A 16,320-nucleotide genomic window follows, 5' to 3' on the forward strand; every position below is an offset into this window, starting at 1 on the left:
AAAATACAGAAAATGTATAAATATGTATATACATAATGTGTACATGTTTGAATTATTTCCCAAACTAAAAAAATTAACTAATTTTTAAATTAGTTAAAAAATTTAACTAATTAGATCCATCATTGGATCTAATTGTACCAAATAAAAAGGGCTTCGAATGGGTTTCATTCTAAAATTAAAACCAAAATGGACTCTCACTCTCATATAGTTTTATGTCACACCTTTTTGGTTATTCTTGCATTGCTGCTGATCTTAGAGGTGATTTGTAAGGAATTATTTTAGCTGGTTTCCTTTGTGAAGGGGGAGTGCTCCCTGGTTTGGAATGTGGAAGCAGCAATGATGATGTCTGGAGAAAGGACTGGTAAGACTTAGGTTCTACTTTTAGGAAATTCGTAAACAACTCAGACACATGCAGCTCAAAATTCATATCCAGAAGAAAAGGTATGTTTTAGAGATACGTTAAATGTAGTTTCTATGATGGGAATTCAGGCTGCTCTTGTGTTTGTGTGGACATGGAGCACGTGGTGTGAGGTCAGCGACAGGAGCTGGCAGAGGAGCAGTTCTGAGAGATTTGGGAACACATTCCTGTCCCTGAAGCCTTGGTGTTCTCTTGCCTGGAGTACTCTCCTCCTGACATCCATGTGGCTCTCCACCGACTCCTCTCTTAAATATCATGTTGTCTAGGTAGTCTATCTTAAAAAGTACCCTTTCTCTTCTCTCTTCCATTGCTCTGCTTTATTTACTCTCATAGCACTTAGCAGTATCTGATAACATGGGGTACATTTCTCTGTTTATTTGGTTGTGTTTTGGCTTCTGCCTCTAGCATGTAAGCTCCTTGAAGGAAGGGACCTCAATTATTGCTGTGTCCTCAGTTCTGAGACCAGTGCCTGGCACAGAGTTGAGCTCAGTAAGTATTTGCTAAATGAATCTTATATAAAGCTCAGTGGGTAATGGCCCTCATTTCCACTTTGGACCCAGTCTGCTGATGAGGTCAGGACTTAATTGGTCGGCCCCGGGAATACTTCCAATACTTCAAATTGGGGTTTGGATTGGAGAAGTCCAAGAGGGGAACGTGTGTTCAGAGGTTCCCCAGGAGTATTAGTTGGAAATGGTGTCCTGGAGAATCCTGAACATTCTACAATTTGAATCTGGTGCTAGAATTTAAGAATTTTGTCAGCATCATGGATAAACTAGGAATGATATTATTTTGTTATGATGTTTACATGCCAATTTCCTCTGTTAGTCTCAATGGTCCTTGGTAGCTAGGAGCTATATTACTGGTTTGTGTTTTAGCTTCTACTAGTAGTAGGTCATAAACCAATGTTTATTGAATGAATGAACTAAGGAACCAAGTATTAAACACGAAGTACTGAAGGCAAAGGAAACAATTAGGTGATATAACTTATTTGTAGTTATTTTTGCCCCATTATTATCTTTAGCACCGCCTTTTTCTCTACATGCACACATTTTTTTCTCCCAAAATGTATGTATTTTTTATTGGTGTTTTATCTTTGAGGGGGTCACTTCAGGAGACAGAAGGAAAAAATTTCTTTGAGTAAAGACCTGCAGATACTGGTTGTACATTGTCATAAATAAAATCTCCATAGTAAATGTTGAAATTTCTCTATAAAATGGGCTTGCTTACCTCAAGCCTTTGCCAGCTGATTGAGTGACTACATGGCTCAATTTGTATTGCTAATCAGACTGAAAGATTGAGTAGGTCTTATATTCATGGAGGATTAATTCTCAGAAAACTCCAACAGACCTGTTTAGTAGACACTGGTGCCCCACCCAGATCCCCTTTGTGGTGAGTTTTGCCCCTGGGGAAAGTACCCTCAGCCAAGGGAGCTGCCTTGCCCGTGGTGGTGCCCCCCTCTCTTTGGTCATTCTGTGTACAGTGACAGGTGGGTGTGGGGATCCAAAGCACTTACCCCCTTGCCTCATTTGGGACATTTCTGAAGGGTCATATGTGCTTCAGAGCTTGTAACTCCATTCCAGCTCTGCTCCTCCTGTGCCAGATCCTGCTTTCCTCATCACCTCACTGTACTCAGAAAAATGCCTGCATGTGGATCTCTGTCTCAAAGTCTGCTTCCTGCAGAATCCGGTTTAGGACCAGCTTCTAGAAGTCCATTTGTTCACACATTATCTAAATATAAAGTATATTACACATAGGTTTACAGTGTGATTTGGTAAATATATTGAGTTATGTATAGGCCTTTGGAATTGAACTCATTTGAGTGTATGATCTCCCTTTATGGAAAAGTATGGTGCAAAAGTGGACCAGCAAAAGTCAATCAATTAAAAAAAGACACTGCTAGGTGGAGAATTTACATAAAAGTCTGTTGATTTAGTTGTGCACGGTTGTCTGGAATACTTAGTTATTTTAAGTTTATTTACTCTTGGCAAAAATATGGCTTCCGGTTTTTAAGGAGAGAGACATAAAAATGCCCAAAGATATCAGACATTGAGACGGCACTTACAAAACATGACTTGAATGATTCAAGTGTAAATGAATCAGAAACATGTGGATTAAATTTATACCCTCATGGATCTAAAACTCTTCTGGCTTAATGTGTTTTGGGGTTTTAAATTAAGCCCCCAAACATTTCAAGAGCAATTCAAGATGTTGATTTGCCCCAAATCTCTCTGGGTTGCCAGTTTTAACTTTATTTGCTTAGTCTTATCCTTACAGGAGGTATATAAAATGCATTGCATTTATGTTTGCTTTGGAAATCATTTATAACCACACCAGAGTTTACCTGTTATTTCAATGCCATTTATCTGTATTTAGAGAGGATTTCATTCAATAGGAGAATTTTGTCTTTTGATATTTGCAAATATTACCTTTCAAAGCTTGTGTAAATTTGTCATTCTGTCAATCCTCCATCCTGGGTGTCAGGATGGTAATGCCACAGAGGAGTGGGTACAGTTGTGGCTTTATACAGACAGGGAGGTGGTTTTTCTCACTCCTGCTAAGCTATTGAACCCCCAAATTAAATTCAGACTGTGAAATGCCAAAACAGAGTATGGCTGCGGTGTGATGGCAAAGGAGACAGAGACAACTGGATTGTGTAAAAGATTCCCTTTAGCTTTTCGTGCACAGTCCCAAATCAAGCGTTCCTTTTAGAATGCTCTAGTTATTTAAGCACAGGCGGGGGGCAGGGTCCCAGCCCCACCATCTCTTAGCTGTGACCTGGAGTTACTCTAAGCCAATTTTGTACATCCATGAACTGATTATAATAATAGATCTTACTTAAAGGTACCACTGGAAAATATGATTTGTCCTCCTTACAATCTCATAACATAGTGATTGGCATACAGTAAATGCTCAACACAATCCCCAGATCCTCCAGCTTCTATTGCTGTTATTGCCACCTGCCATCTCAATTAGAAATAGTCATCTGTGTTCAGTCCAGATGTTTTCCACTTCTCCTCTCTTAAGAAGGTTTGGTCACGCTGGGATCAGAAAACGTTCCTGAACAATTTCCCTCGAAGGTTCAGATTATTGTGCCTCATTTCACTGTCTCACCAGAAGTAAAGATGTTTCATTTTAATCTTTCACATCTTATTTGAATTCAAATAATCTAATAATGTAGTATTATAATTATAATTATGTATTAGACATTAACTTATACATTATTGAACCAAGCTAAAATTAGCAAAAAACTATTGAGACTGTTATGTATAAAGCACTACTATTGGGGCTGTGCCCATTCCAGGAGTTAAAAGATAAAGCTTTTTCCTCAAAGAGCTGACAACTTAGTTGGAGTAAAAGATGTACTCGAGGAGCTAAAATATTAGCTCAGTGTCGTGTAGTAGTTAAGAGCCTGGGTTCACGTCCTGTTTCTTCCAGTTCCTGTGTGTCCCTAATGACTCTGTGCTTCAATTTCCTCACGTGTAAAATAGGTAGAGTAATAGTATTGCTTCACTGGGTTGTTGTGAAGACTAAATAAATGAATAGATGTAAGTTAAAATAGTGCCTGACATAGTACCATATGCTTCAGTTATTATACTATTATCGTTATGTTGCTATTACTGGTAAATATTAATGCTGCCGACCAATAAAAGCCAACAAAAGATCATCTGTCAACAAGCTGATCAAAGGCACTTTTTAATTAGTTATTAAATGAATAAGGGTGCTATAGTAGGAAGCCGTTACTTCCAATTTGGTGGTCCACAAGGAATTATTTGTCTACTTATTTGACAAATGTTTATTGAGCACCTGCCAGGTGCCAGGCGGTGTTCTAGATGCAGAATAACAATCTCTGTGATTTAATTGGTCACTATATCTATGGCCTTAATTAACAGTATAGAAAAGGAAAAAAGGAAGACATATATAGAAAATTGAAATATGAAGATATTTGATTATACTTTATGTTAGAATAAAATAGCAGGTACATGTCAATCCCAAACTCCCTAACTATCCCTCTGCTATATTTAAAATGGAAAACCAAATAAATGCTTTTGCTTGAAAAAAATACAATAAAATAGATAAGACAAAAAAAAAAAAAAGAGTATCAGGCATACTGTTACGAATGTAGTGGATGAGATTATTTTTGATAACTTATAAATATCTATAGCATATCATTTAGAAGGAAAAATTACTGGAAAAAATTGTGATCCAAAGTCAAGTAATGTAAATTGTAAGGTAAAACAAGGAGAAAAGAGATAATAATGTATATAATTTCTAGAGATATAAAAGTGTACAAATAAACTCTTTAGTATTTGGGACAGGCTCGAACAAGATTAGAATACAGCAGGTTGTAATAAATTAATATTAAAAGCTAGAAGATTTTTCAAGTAGTGAAACATGAGTAGTAGAAAAATTAAATCAGATAATAAAAATTTCATAATTCAAAGTAGTATTTTATACTATCTTTTGACAAGGGAAGTGACTCAGGATATAGAAGAGAAATAAATGTTGGTGAAATGAAGCATCACAAAACCCACTAATTCCTTCCAAGAATTTAGGTTAAGAAAGTGTTAGCAAGGACTGAAAATAAAGAAAAACAAGTTGCTATGAACATTAATAATATAAATGAAGAAAATAAAAAAACACTTATGCTTTAATCTACTTGTTAATTTATTCACTGATTTATTCTTTGAGCAGGTTTTTACTGAACAAAAGGCTGGGTGTCTCTCCAGGTGGAGAGTAAAGCATAGAGACAGAGACATTACCTGGGAAAATATTCCTGAGCCAAATTCTAGGAATCATATTTTCTAGCTCCTTCAATTTACCCACAGTCTTTGTGCTTGCTCCTCCAATATCTCTTATGTGTGTCCTCCTTTTCCTTCTCTTTCTTCTTTTAGTATGACATAAATAAAACTATTTGTATTTTTCTGACCTTGCCTGGGAGCAGGGTAGAGGGTTAATTGCTTTAGTAATAGTGGAGGAACCTCTGGGCCCAAAGGTGTATTAGTATTAAATAGTAAATAATAACATTGTTGTAGCAGCAGCAGCAACAGTAATTGTTGTTATTACTTTGATTACATCTTCCCTTATTTTGCTTCTCGCATTTTTGTTCATGGCAGAGGACCAGAAAACAAGGAAAATAAAAACCACACAAATGACAGAGAGACAGAATGCAGGATGGGGAGCGAAGCAGGGATGAAGCAGTGAAGGCAGCAGAAAGCTGGCATATATAGGTGTGAGGGTGGAGAGGTGCTCTCATGTTATAGGAACTCTGTTGGAAAGGAAAGACCTCCCTTTATTTCCACAGGCATCTTACCCTTATTAAGGAATATTAAATTTCATGTGTTATATTCCCTCAAGCTACTTTTAAAAAATGCAATGTTTTCTTTAACTATAAAATTTTATTGTAAGAAAGTACAGCAAACTACAAATTAAAATTTAAAAAAATCTTCCAAATCTGACTACCCAGAGATAAACACTATTAACATACTGGGTGCATCCTTTTACTCATCTGATACAGAATACATATTAGTTTAATTTCTTTGATTAACAGAGTGAACTTTTTTTCTTATATTATTGGGCATTATCTCCTTTCTTTTGTGAATGTGTGGGTATCTGTAAATGATTTTCAAGAACTTTTTGGATAACAAAGACCAGATAATGCTAATATATAAAAATAATTATAAAATCAATTGTTATAAAAGCAATTGTTTTTCCATATTCATTGTTTGCCTTTTATCTTAGTATTTTAATTATACAAGCAGTGAAGGAATCAATAATTTCTTTTGTAGTTACTGCTTTCTGTTTCATGTTAAGAAATACTTTTTCAGGCTAAGATGACATTGGTATTCATTTCTTTTTTCTTCTAGCACTTTTGCTTTTTCATTTTTTTATTTATGTTTTTAATACATTTATAGTTTATGTTGGTTTAATTTGCAAGTTAATAACATGAATTTTCTTTTGAATGGTTAGCTAGTTATCCCAAATCATTTATTAAATGGTGTTTCTGCAGCTGTTCTAAATTCCTACCTTTATTATATACGAAATTCTTAAATGTGTTTGGATCTTTCTATACTCTTTATTTCATCCTATTGATCTAACTTTAACTTTATGTACAATTACCATTTTCTTCACATTTTATTTAGACTTATGTTCAGTTTATCAATTACAATATAGTGTCCCCTTTCGTGATCATAATCATGTTTTGAATAATAATTTTGTAGTTTCGTCATAACACAAAATTTGAAATTTTTCTTTTAAAATTAGTCTTTCCAGAGGGATGTTTAGTTTAACAGTTTAAAAATGCCTTATATCCTTTGTCAGTTGCTTCACCATTGTAAAGCAATTATGCTCCAATGAAGATGTTAAAAAAAAAGATGCCTTACATCAACTTACAAATCTTACTGTTTTCCAGTTAGTTAACTTCTTGGTTTTTTTTCTTTTTTCAGTTAACTTCTTATTATCAGATTTTGTAAATGTCCCATGGGCATTTGAAAAGAATTTACACTCTTTTTTTAAGTTATAAAGTTCAATACATAGGTATTAAATCAAGATTATTGGTTATAGAATCTTATTTTCTTATTTTACTTTCTAATTGTTCTGTCAAATAATGTGTATGAGAACTTGGAATTTTATTATATTTGTGTTTTGTTAGTTTATATTTGTATTTCTAATGGTTTTCATTGGATTTCGATGATTTAGATTTCAACGTAATGTCATCAGGGTTAATTCATGTCTGTTATATCTTTGTTGTAAATTATTCCTTTTATAAACATAAAGCAACCTTCCCTCTCACTTTTAAAACAGTTTGCCTTGAATTTGTCTTTATCTTATACTGAAGGTGAGCATTATTAGTGCAATGAAAGCAACAGATTTTTTGGGTATTTTGCATTTTGTTTGTGCATTTACTATTATTGGGATAGTCTAAGAATCTTTTTGTGCCATTCTTATTAATGGAATACAGCATCATCATAACATTCAAACAGAACAAGAAGAGCTTTTCTCTCCCTCTCTGTCATGCCCCCAATACCACTTGGCTGAGCTCTAGAATTCTGACATTGAAGAAAATACATCATGGGGAGTAAATTTTCTGATATTCTGTAGTCTGTATTCTGGTGGATGCTTTAGTTCTGCTAATTTGGGAAACATGAAGTTGAATAAGAAGGAGGGTCAGTGAAGGGAAGAGCATGGCTAATTTCCAGTTTAGAAAGTAGCTCAGTTCTACCTGTTCCCACGAATTTGTTACAGACCACAGTGGACCTCAGCACCTGTAACTGGCCTGTCCCTGCTCCAGGTTGTAGTTTGGAATTGCCCAAGACCTATGCACTAGGAAGAAACTTCTGAGAATATTTCTCCAACTCAGCATATCCTGTGGATAGGCTTAAATTAGTAATGCAGTCTTTGGGGAAAAGCCAGATTAGAATTGCATATAGAAAGAAAAAACTGTGTGAATGCCTTCTTTCTCCTCATTTCCTAATATGAAAGCTTATTTCCAAATTGCAACACAGAAGTAACAACACATATCTCTATCATTATGCTTGTGTTCAGTGCAGTGAACAGAAAATTAGTTTATGATACTGTTTAATATTTATATGCTTCTATAATGACATTTTTGTGACTGACCATTTCAGTGTTTCTCTCATATACTATTTCTGAATCAAAAAATGACCTGACATACAAAAGAGCTAAAAAAAAAAATTCCATAGCCTTTATAACCTTCGCTAGCATGAGGTGGTTTTAAAGCTATTATAGGATGTGTGGTGATTGTTTTTTCCATTGAAAGTCCAAAGACAGCTAAGGCAGACTGTTTCTTATTTCAAGGGAATATAAAGAATTGCTGTTTTCCATCAGGGAAACAAAAATACTAAGCAGTTCTAAACGCATGACATTTAGAGGACATCTTTGCCTTTCTAGTTCATCTCTCTAAGCTTGTAGCAGGCTGCTCTGTGGATACGGATGCCAGGGCCAGCTTGCTAAAAGCTTTCCTGGATGATGGAGAAGACAACAGTCTGTCTCGGAGTAATTTCCATTGTGTGCTATTGACCTTCTCCTGATTGCCCACTTTAGGTTTGTCTGTCTAAGATAAATGGTAGTAATACAAAAGCTAGCCTGCTTATTTCGATGGTTTTAGATTGACGTGGATTTCACGTTTGATTTGGCAAGCCATTTTATATTTGGCTGTTACGGATGAATGAATAACCAGCTTTACCTATATCGGTGCCCTTGTCTCGAATACCTGCTTTCAGTATGAACTGACTTAAGCTGTAACCACAGCATTGGAGTCACCTTTCTCTTGGACCTCTTGGTTTGTTTTACGTGGTTGCCGAAAGCTCAGGTTCATGTCAATTCAACTCGCGCAGAGCTTATTTATCTGCTAAACAGAATAATGAGACAAGTAAGCAATCAGTTAAAAATCACGCATCACAGTGATTTCTGAAGGATGCCCCGTATATTCAGGTCCTGAGCAGAGTAACAGAGCCTCGTGAGTCCTGAGGAGTTTCTCTGTTACCTCCACCCCACTACCCACCCCTCTCCAACAGCCAAAACCAAAACATTTCAGCTTGAAGGATGAAGGTGTGTATTCTGGAATTAAGCTCATTTTTCCTGAACACTGAATGCCACTGGCATCTGTGGGAAACAGGAGCCTTCTTTGTGGTAGGTAGAGGGAGAAGTTTGGCCTCCCTATTCAGTGACAGATTACCACCCAGCCTGAGGAGGGGACGGAGGAATTAATGTGCTAGCATGACTTTAAGTACAGGTGAATACAGTTCCTGAAATAATGCTTTTATAATTAAAATCAGAACACTCATATCTGAATGTTGATTAAGTAACTTAAGTATTTTTCTTTCCAAAATTTCTTGAAGAAAGTCTAATGTTTCATAAATGACATGCTGAAGTTGCATGGTTTAGCATGAAGTATAGTCAAATGTATATACTGCTGGTGGCTAAAGATCATCTCTCTAGGAGAATATGTAGCTATAGCATGTTACGCTGATGCAAGTCTGATTTTCTTTTTATTAGAGAAATTACAATTCTGGAAGTCTTGATTTGTTTTTATTTACATCTGTAATGATTCTCTTCATGAAACCTGTTCTGATTATTCTAACCCACATTTATCTCTCTTTCTATGGATAAAGTATAGCATCAAACTCTATATAGTCGTAAATTTGCACTACTTGTCTTGTGACTGTCTAATATCTCCAATGGACAGGGAGCCCCTAATGACAGAGTCAAGGCCATATGTTTCTACTCTATTTCTTGTGGTGCGTGGTACACTACTTGGAGAGGTTCAAGGAAAATGTAGCTCATCCATTAGAATCCTTTCATCACAAAAGAAATTAGTGAATGAAGCAACATCCTTATAATGATGGTTATTAAATGCATATGATATCACATAAGGATTTTATTTTTAAATGTTAGTTTTGGAAAAAAGCAGTAAAGTTCTTGAAATGTAACTAGAAACTGTAACTGTGGTGATCATTTTAAACAAAGTTTTTGCCTAGAAATTCCGTTTTGTAGTATAAGAATTAATTAAAGCCCCTCATCTATATAGCTCCTGCCATATGCCAGACAATGCTCTTAGCACTTCACAGATGTTAACTCACTGAATCCCTATTACCTTTGCAATTGTATATTTCTTCAGACATGGAAACTATTTACGATTCTGTATGTTCAGAAGGTTTACCCAAAGAATACAATCGTATTCTTGGACATTATTTGCATTTAGCTGGACGTTATTTGCATTTAGCATCATGAGCAGTTGTAACATCACTGGCCATGTATTACAATGCAAATTTTATATAGTTAAAATTAAAGTATCTTCAGATTTAAGTCAAGATTCACAGAGAAGAGCTCTGACATGAAGATAGCTCAAAGACATTGAGATGGTTGTAATTTGTGAAGAAAGATGAACAGGATTAAAAGGAGGATTATTTTTGTACTCTGCTATTTTTCTGACATAGGCCTGACTGGGAGTAAGTCTTTGAACAAATTTGCTAAAAAAGTCTGCCTTCAATAAATTAGAAAAAAAAAATTTGCTTCTCTTCTCCCTATTGATAATGTCCTGAGTCTCCTACCTTTCCCTGCTGTCCCCAAGCTAAATGGGTCCTAATTTATCTGGGTAAATAAAAAAAAAAAAAATAATAGCAGCTCTGTTAGTTGGTATTGAGTATCAAGAATAGCGTGCCATGAAGAGCCAGTTTCAGAATTTTGATTACAGCAAAACAAACTTTTATCCTGAAAATGTGTTCATCTCTCAGTGAACAGCCTCTTTGTTCCAAATGTCTTGCAGTCATAACCAGGCATGTTTGCAGCTGGAAGAAGCCATCGTCCTTGATTTTTAGAGAGAGCTGAAGATATGGCCTTAGTGAAAATTCACTCTAAAAGAAACCTAAAATGCATCCGTAAATATAATATGTTTAGAAATGTTCATTTATTCAATAAATATTTTTCTTAGAGCCTTTCATGTGTCAGAGACTGTTCTGTGTTCTAGGAGCATGGTGCTGGATAAGACAGGCAATATTCCCTCTTTTATGGAGGATACATTCTTCTGAAGGTGGTGATAGCCAGGGGTAGGGACTATTTGGGGAGAGAGAGAGAGAGAGAGAGAGAGAGAGAGAGAGAGAGAGGAAGAAGAAGTAAACAAAGAAATTAACAGAATGACTTCATATAGCTGTATGTGCTATGAGAGAGGGTGGGCTGGGGCTCTTTTAGGTTGGATGGTCAGGGAAGGCCTCATGATGAGGTTAGCCCTGGATGCCAAAAAGGAGTCAGCCACAGGAAGATATATGGGCAGGGTGGTCGGGAAGAGGGAACAACCAGCACAAAAAACTCAGTGGTGGGATAAGCTTCTTGTAATGAGAAACAAAACCATTTGTTTTGGTTAACCTAACCACAGGTAAGGGTGGTAGGATTTGAGGATGGAGAGGAAGGCAAGGGTCAGATTTTCGAGGACGTTTTAGGTCACTGTGAGTTTGGATTAAATTAGGTTGAAATGTTTTCTTAACAAGAGAAAGATATGATCTGATGTGTGGCTTTAAAAGATCATTTTGGCTGCTACATAGAGAATGGATTACAACAGAGCAGGAATATAGCAGAAAGTTGTTTGAAAAATTTCATTTGAAATATAAGTGATGTATGCATTGCTTTTCTAGCACTTATATTGGGAAGTAAGGCAAATAATAAATCACTATTAAATAAAGATTAGCTTGTGAGTAACAAAGGAAACACTTTCAGAACAATTCTCCTTAAGGCTTAAAATACAATTATATTGTGTGGCAAAAGTTTTAAAGGAAACATTTAGTTACATCTTATCTATTCTACTTGGTTTATCATCTCAGTACATCTTCTTTGCTGCCTTAGCAAAGGGCATTTTGATGAACATTCATTTGGTTGAAATATGCGATTATCCATCCTATTTTGCTTTTGAGATGAGGTTATTTGGCTCTCTTTTAATTCTCTTTATTATTGTAATCTTTTTTGGTTTTGGTTTTGCACAGCTACACACACACACACACACACTCTCACACTCACAAATTTGATAGCTCCATGCTTTAGTTACAAATGATTTTCTGTTTCTTGACCCTATAACAGGGGTCCCCAACCCTTGGGCCGGGGACCGGTACCAGTCCGCGGCCTTTTAGGAACCGGGCCATACACAGGAGGTGAGCGAGTGAGTGAAGCTTCATCTGCAGCTCCCCAGCGCTCCCCATGGCTTGCATTATTGCCTGAACCATCCCCCCTACCATCTATGGAAAAATTGTCTTCCACGAAACCAGTCCCTTGTTCCAAAAAGGTTGGGGACCGCTGCTCTAGAGAAATCAGCTTTGAAATGCCCTAATAATTATTTTACAACAAAAGAAAAATGTTCAACCATTATTGTGTCTATGATAACAGTATGAAGGACACACATGTACATGCATTTCTAGGAGAGTGTGTATTACATGTCAGATGGACCATGGGCCAGGAGTTTACATATCTCTTGTTTGGGGTTTTTAGGTTTTGACTCTGGAATAAAAAACATTTTTTTTTTTTACTATTGATTTTAATACTATAGTTCCCATTGTTTAAACTGTATAAAGCATGAATGGGGGCATATTCTTTTATTTTACAGAGCTTTTCTCCAGGGACTTAAAGTATTTAAGGGCAGAGAGAGAGAGCAAGCTCCACCATAACAAGCCTCAGCAAATTCTGACTTGAGAAGAGGCTGTGTTTTCTGAGTCAAGGTGCTTAACTATTCTCTAGCTTCTGTTGCTGGGAAGAAAGGATCAGTATTCATTCCCTGTTGAATGGCATAGTTAGGACCTCAGTACAATTCTTTGACTTGGAAAAATTGTTGAGTTTCCCACTTTAGTTCTGCATTCACTTACCAAATATTTAGCAGGCACCTACTATAGTCAAAGATGTCTCGATTTTTTATGTTGTCTACATCAATGAGCATCTTCATCAGTGTTGACTCCACAACAGAATGACTATACTGAGTCTCTGTAGCCTAAACTTGAATCTCTACTTCTAATTAGGTGAGTTCCCATAGCCTATTGTAGTGTGCAGAAATTTCTTTTTCAAAATTTTTAAAATTTTATTGAAGTATCGTTGATTTACAATGTTGTGTTAATTTCTGCTGTACAGCAAAGGGATTCAGTTATACATATATATACATTCTTTTGCAGAAATTTCTCACTACCCAAGTTTGGATACACTAGCCACATCTCCTTTGACAAATTATTAAGGATTTTTGTAGGCTTCAATTTTAACTTCTGTAAAATATGGTTAACAGTACTGATTATATCTATATACTGATTTAATCAAGTAACCTGTAAATTTTCACATGACACCTGGTAGTCACCCAGCGAAAGGTGCTGTGTGATTGTTTTGATTATTATTATGACCATTATTCCAAATGATACTCTAGTAGAACTCAGTGGTAATTTGAAAAACATTCACTAAGTGCCTTCCATGGGCACTTATTTGCATATGTGCTACATGGGTATATAAACATGAATAAAATGAGATCCTAACTTCAAAGGAACTTGTAGTTTTTTGGGGGAGGCAGGAGCAGAACTGGCTCTATTACAAAAGAACCCTGTGAGCAAGTGCCCATGACCTTCCAAGGAGCAGCTTTGCTGGAAACTTCATCTATGTTTAGTCTACACCAAACAATAGAGGGTAGAGAGTTCTTGACCAAAGCCCCCTTGAGTTCAGGCTTATGTGGTCTCTGGTGGTCTTTGGGTTTAGTGAAATAGGCGCTTAACTACCAATCATGAGACAGAGCTCTCTTCTAGAATTGCAATTCTTGTCTTTTGATTCAATCATTGATTTATAAACTTTCTGTTTTCTTTTCTTCCTTGGATTAAATGGTCTCATCTTTTCCTTACACTGATTTCTTTTCCATAAACTTGTAGTAAACACCATTTTCGGTTTGTACCGCCTCCTTTCTTTTCATGATGTGCTTCTTAATATGAATGTATTTAATAAGGTCAATTCTTCTCGAAGATGCCAACCTGACATCGTTTCACCTTTTGGGATTTTGGACCTTTGCAATTCAGGGTTTTGGATCTTGTATCTTTCACTGGTGAACCCAACCAGGGAAATCTGAAGGCTAGTTCAGCTCTTCTTTATCAAAACACTTACCTGAATGCAAAGCCTAGTCTCTTGTTGATTACATATGTTTATCTCCTCTTGTTTATTTCTGGGAAAAATCATGTTCTTTTAAGCGAGGCCATTTTTGTGGTATTATTTGCAAAACTGCTTAGGAATCCAATGTCTTCTATATAACCACAGAAGAAGGGCTTGGTTTTCTGGTATTGCAAATAATACCACAAAACTTGGTAGCTTGATGGAAAAAATAACAGAGAATTTATATAATGGAAAGAAGGGAGTGGCATTGGAACCAGTTCGACAGTACTGCAAGGATGAAATTTCCTGAGCATTTGCTGACAGCCTCCTAAGGGAAGAACAGTTGTTTTTGTTTTTTTTTTAACATCTTTATTGGAGTATAATTGCTTTACAATGGTGTGTTTCTGCTTTATAACAAAGTGAATCAGTTATACATATACATATGTTCCCATATCTCTTCCCTCTGGCATCTCCCTCCCTCCCACCCTCCCTATCCCACCCCTCTAGGTGGTCACAAAACACTGAGCTGATCTCCCTGTGCTATGCGGCTGCTTCCCACTAGCTAGCTATTTTACATTTGGTAGTGTATATATGTCCATGCCACTCTCTCACCCTGTCACGTCTTACCCTTCCCCCTCCCCATATCCTCAAGTCCATTCTCTAGTAGGTCTGTGTCTTTATTCCCATCTTGCCACTAGGTTCTTCATGACCTTTTTTTTTTTTTCCCTTAGATTCCATATATATGTGTTAGCATACTGTATTTGTTTTTCTCTTTCTGACTTACTTCACTCTGTATGACAGACTCTAACTCCATCCACCTCACTACAAATACCTCCATTTCGTTTCTTTTTATGGCTGAGTAATATTCCACTGTATATATGTGCCACATCTTCTTTATCCATTCATCTGATGATGGACACTTAGGTTGCTTCTATGTCCTGGCTATTGTAAATAGAGCTGCAATGAACATTGTGGTACATGACTCCTTTTGAATTATGGTTTTCTCAGGGTATATGCCCAGTAGTGAGATTGCAGGGTCTTATGGTAGTTCTATTTTTAGTTTTGTAAGGAACCTCCATACTGTTCTCCATAGTGGCTGTATCAATTTACATTCCCATCAACAGTGCAAGAGTGTTCCCTTTTCTCCACACCCTCTCCAGCATTTATTGTTTCTAGATTTTTTGATGATGGCCATTCTGACTGGTGTGAGGTGATACCTCATTGTAGTTTTGATTTGCATTTCTCTAATGATTAATAATGTTGAGCATTCTTTCATGTGTCTGTTGGCAATCTGTATATCTTCTTTGGAGAAATGTCTATTTAGGTCTTCTGCCCATTTTTGGATTGGGTTGTTTGTTTTTTTGTTATTGAGCTGCATGAGCTGCTAGTAAATCTTGGAGATTAATCCTTTGTCAGTTGCTTCATTTGCAAATATTTTCTCCCATTCTGAGGGTTGTCTTTTGGTCTTGTTTATGGTTTCCTTTGCTGTGCAAAAGCTTTTAAGTTTCATTAGGTCCCATTTGTTTATTTGTGTTTTTATTTCCATTTCTCTAGGAGCTGGGTCAAAAAGGATCTTGCTGTGATTTATGTCACAGAGTGTTCTGCCTATGTTTTCCTCTAAGAGTTTGATAGTGGGAAGAACAGTCTTGATACCTTTTTTTTTTTTTAAAGTATTTGTTTATTTATTTATTTATGGCTGTGTTGGGTCTTCGTTTCTGTGCGAGGGCTTTCTCTAGTTGTGGCAAGCAGGGGCCACTCTTCATCGCGGTGCGCGGGCCTCTCACTATCGCGGCCTCTCTTGTTGCGGAGCACAAGCTCCAGACGTGCAGGCTCAGTAATTGTGGCTCACGGGCCCAGCTGCTCCGCAGCACGTGGGATCTTCCCAGACCAGGGCTCGAACCCGTGTCCCCTGCATTGGCAGGCAGATTCTCAACTACTGCACCACCAGGGAAGCCCAGTCTTGATACCTTTGATGGTCATTTTCAGACCTACTAGACCTTTCTTAGTGATATGAATGAATCATTGGTGCAATCTGGCAACAAACTGCCTTCAGTTTGGGATCAGTCATGATTAAAGTATACAGAGGGTGTCTCTATTGCCTTCCTTGAATGTGTTTATAAAGTGAAAACAACTTGACCTCTTTGGTTATCTGTTTTAAATATAGTAGTGTGTACATGTCAATCCCAAACTCCCAATCTATCAATCCCCCCCTGGTCCCCCCAGTAACCATAAGTCCATTCCCTAAGTCTGTGAGTCTGTTTCTGTTTTGTAAAGTGGATCTTTGCATTTCCTCA

At 36.7% G+C, this 16,320-nt stretch overlaps 1 protein-coding gene across 1 annotated transcript in view; it reads left to right on the forward strand.

The window, feature by feature from the left end:
* Nucleotides 1-16,320, forward strand: part of PTGFR (prostaglandin F receptor) — a 58,709-nt gene that overhangs the window by 8,080 nt on the left and 34,309 nt on the right. The window lies entirely within an intron of this gene.

This window comes from Balaenoptera musculus, chromosome 1 (genome assembly GCF_009873245.2).
Source record: "Balaenoptera musculus isolate JJ_BM4_2016_0621 chromosome 1, mBalMus1.pri.v3, whole genome shotgun sequence".
Taxonomy (NCBI): domain Eukaryota; kingdom Metazoa; phylum Chordata; class Mammalia; order Artiodactyla; family Balaenopteridae; genus Balaenoptera; species Balaenoptera musculus.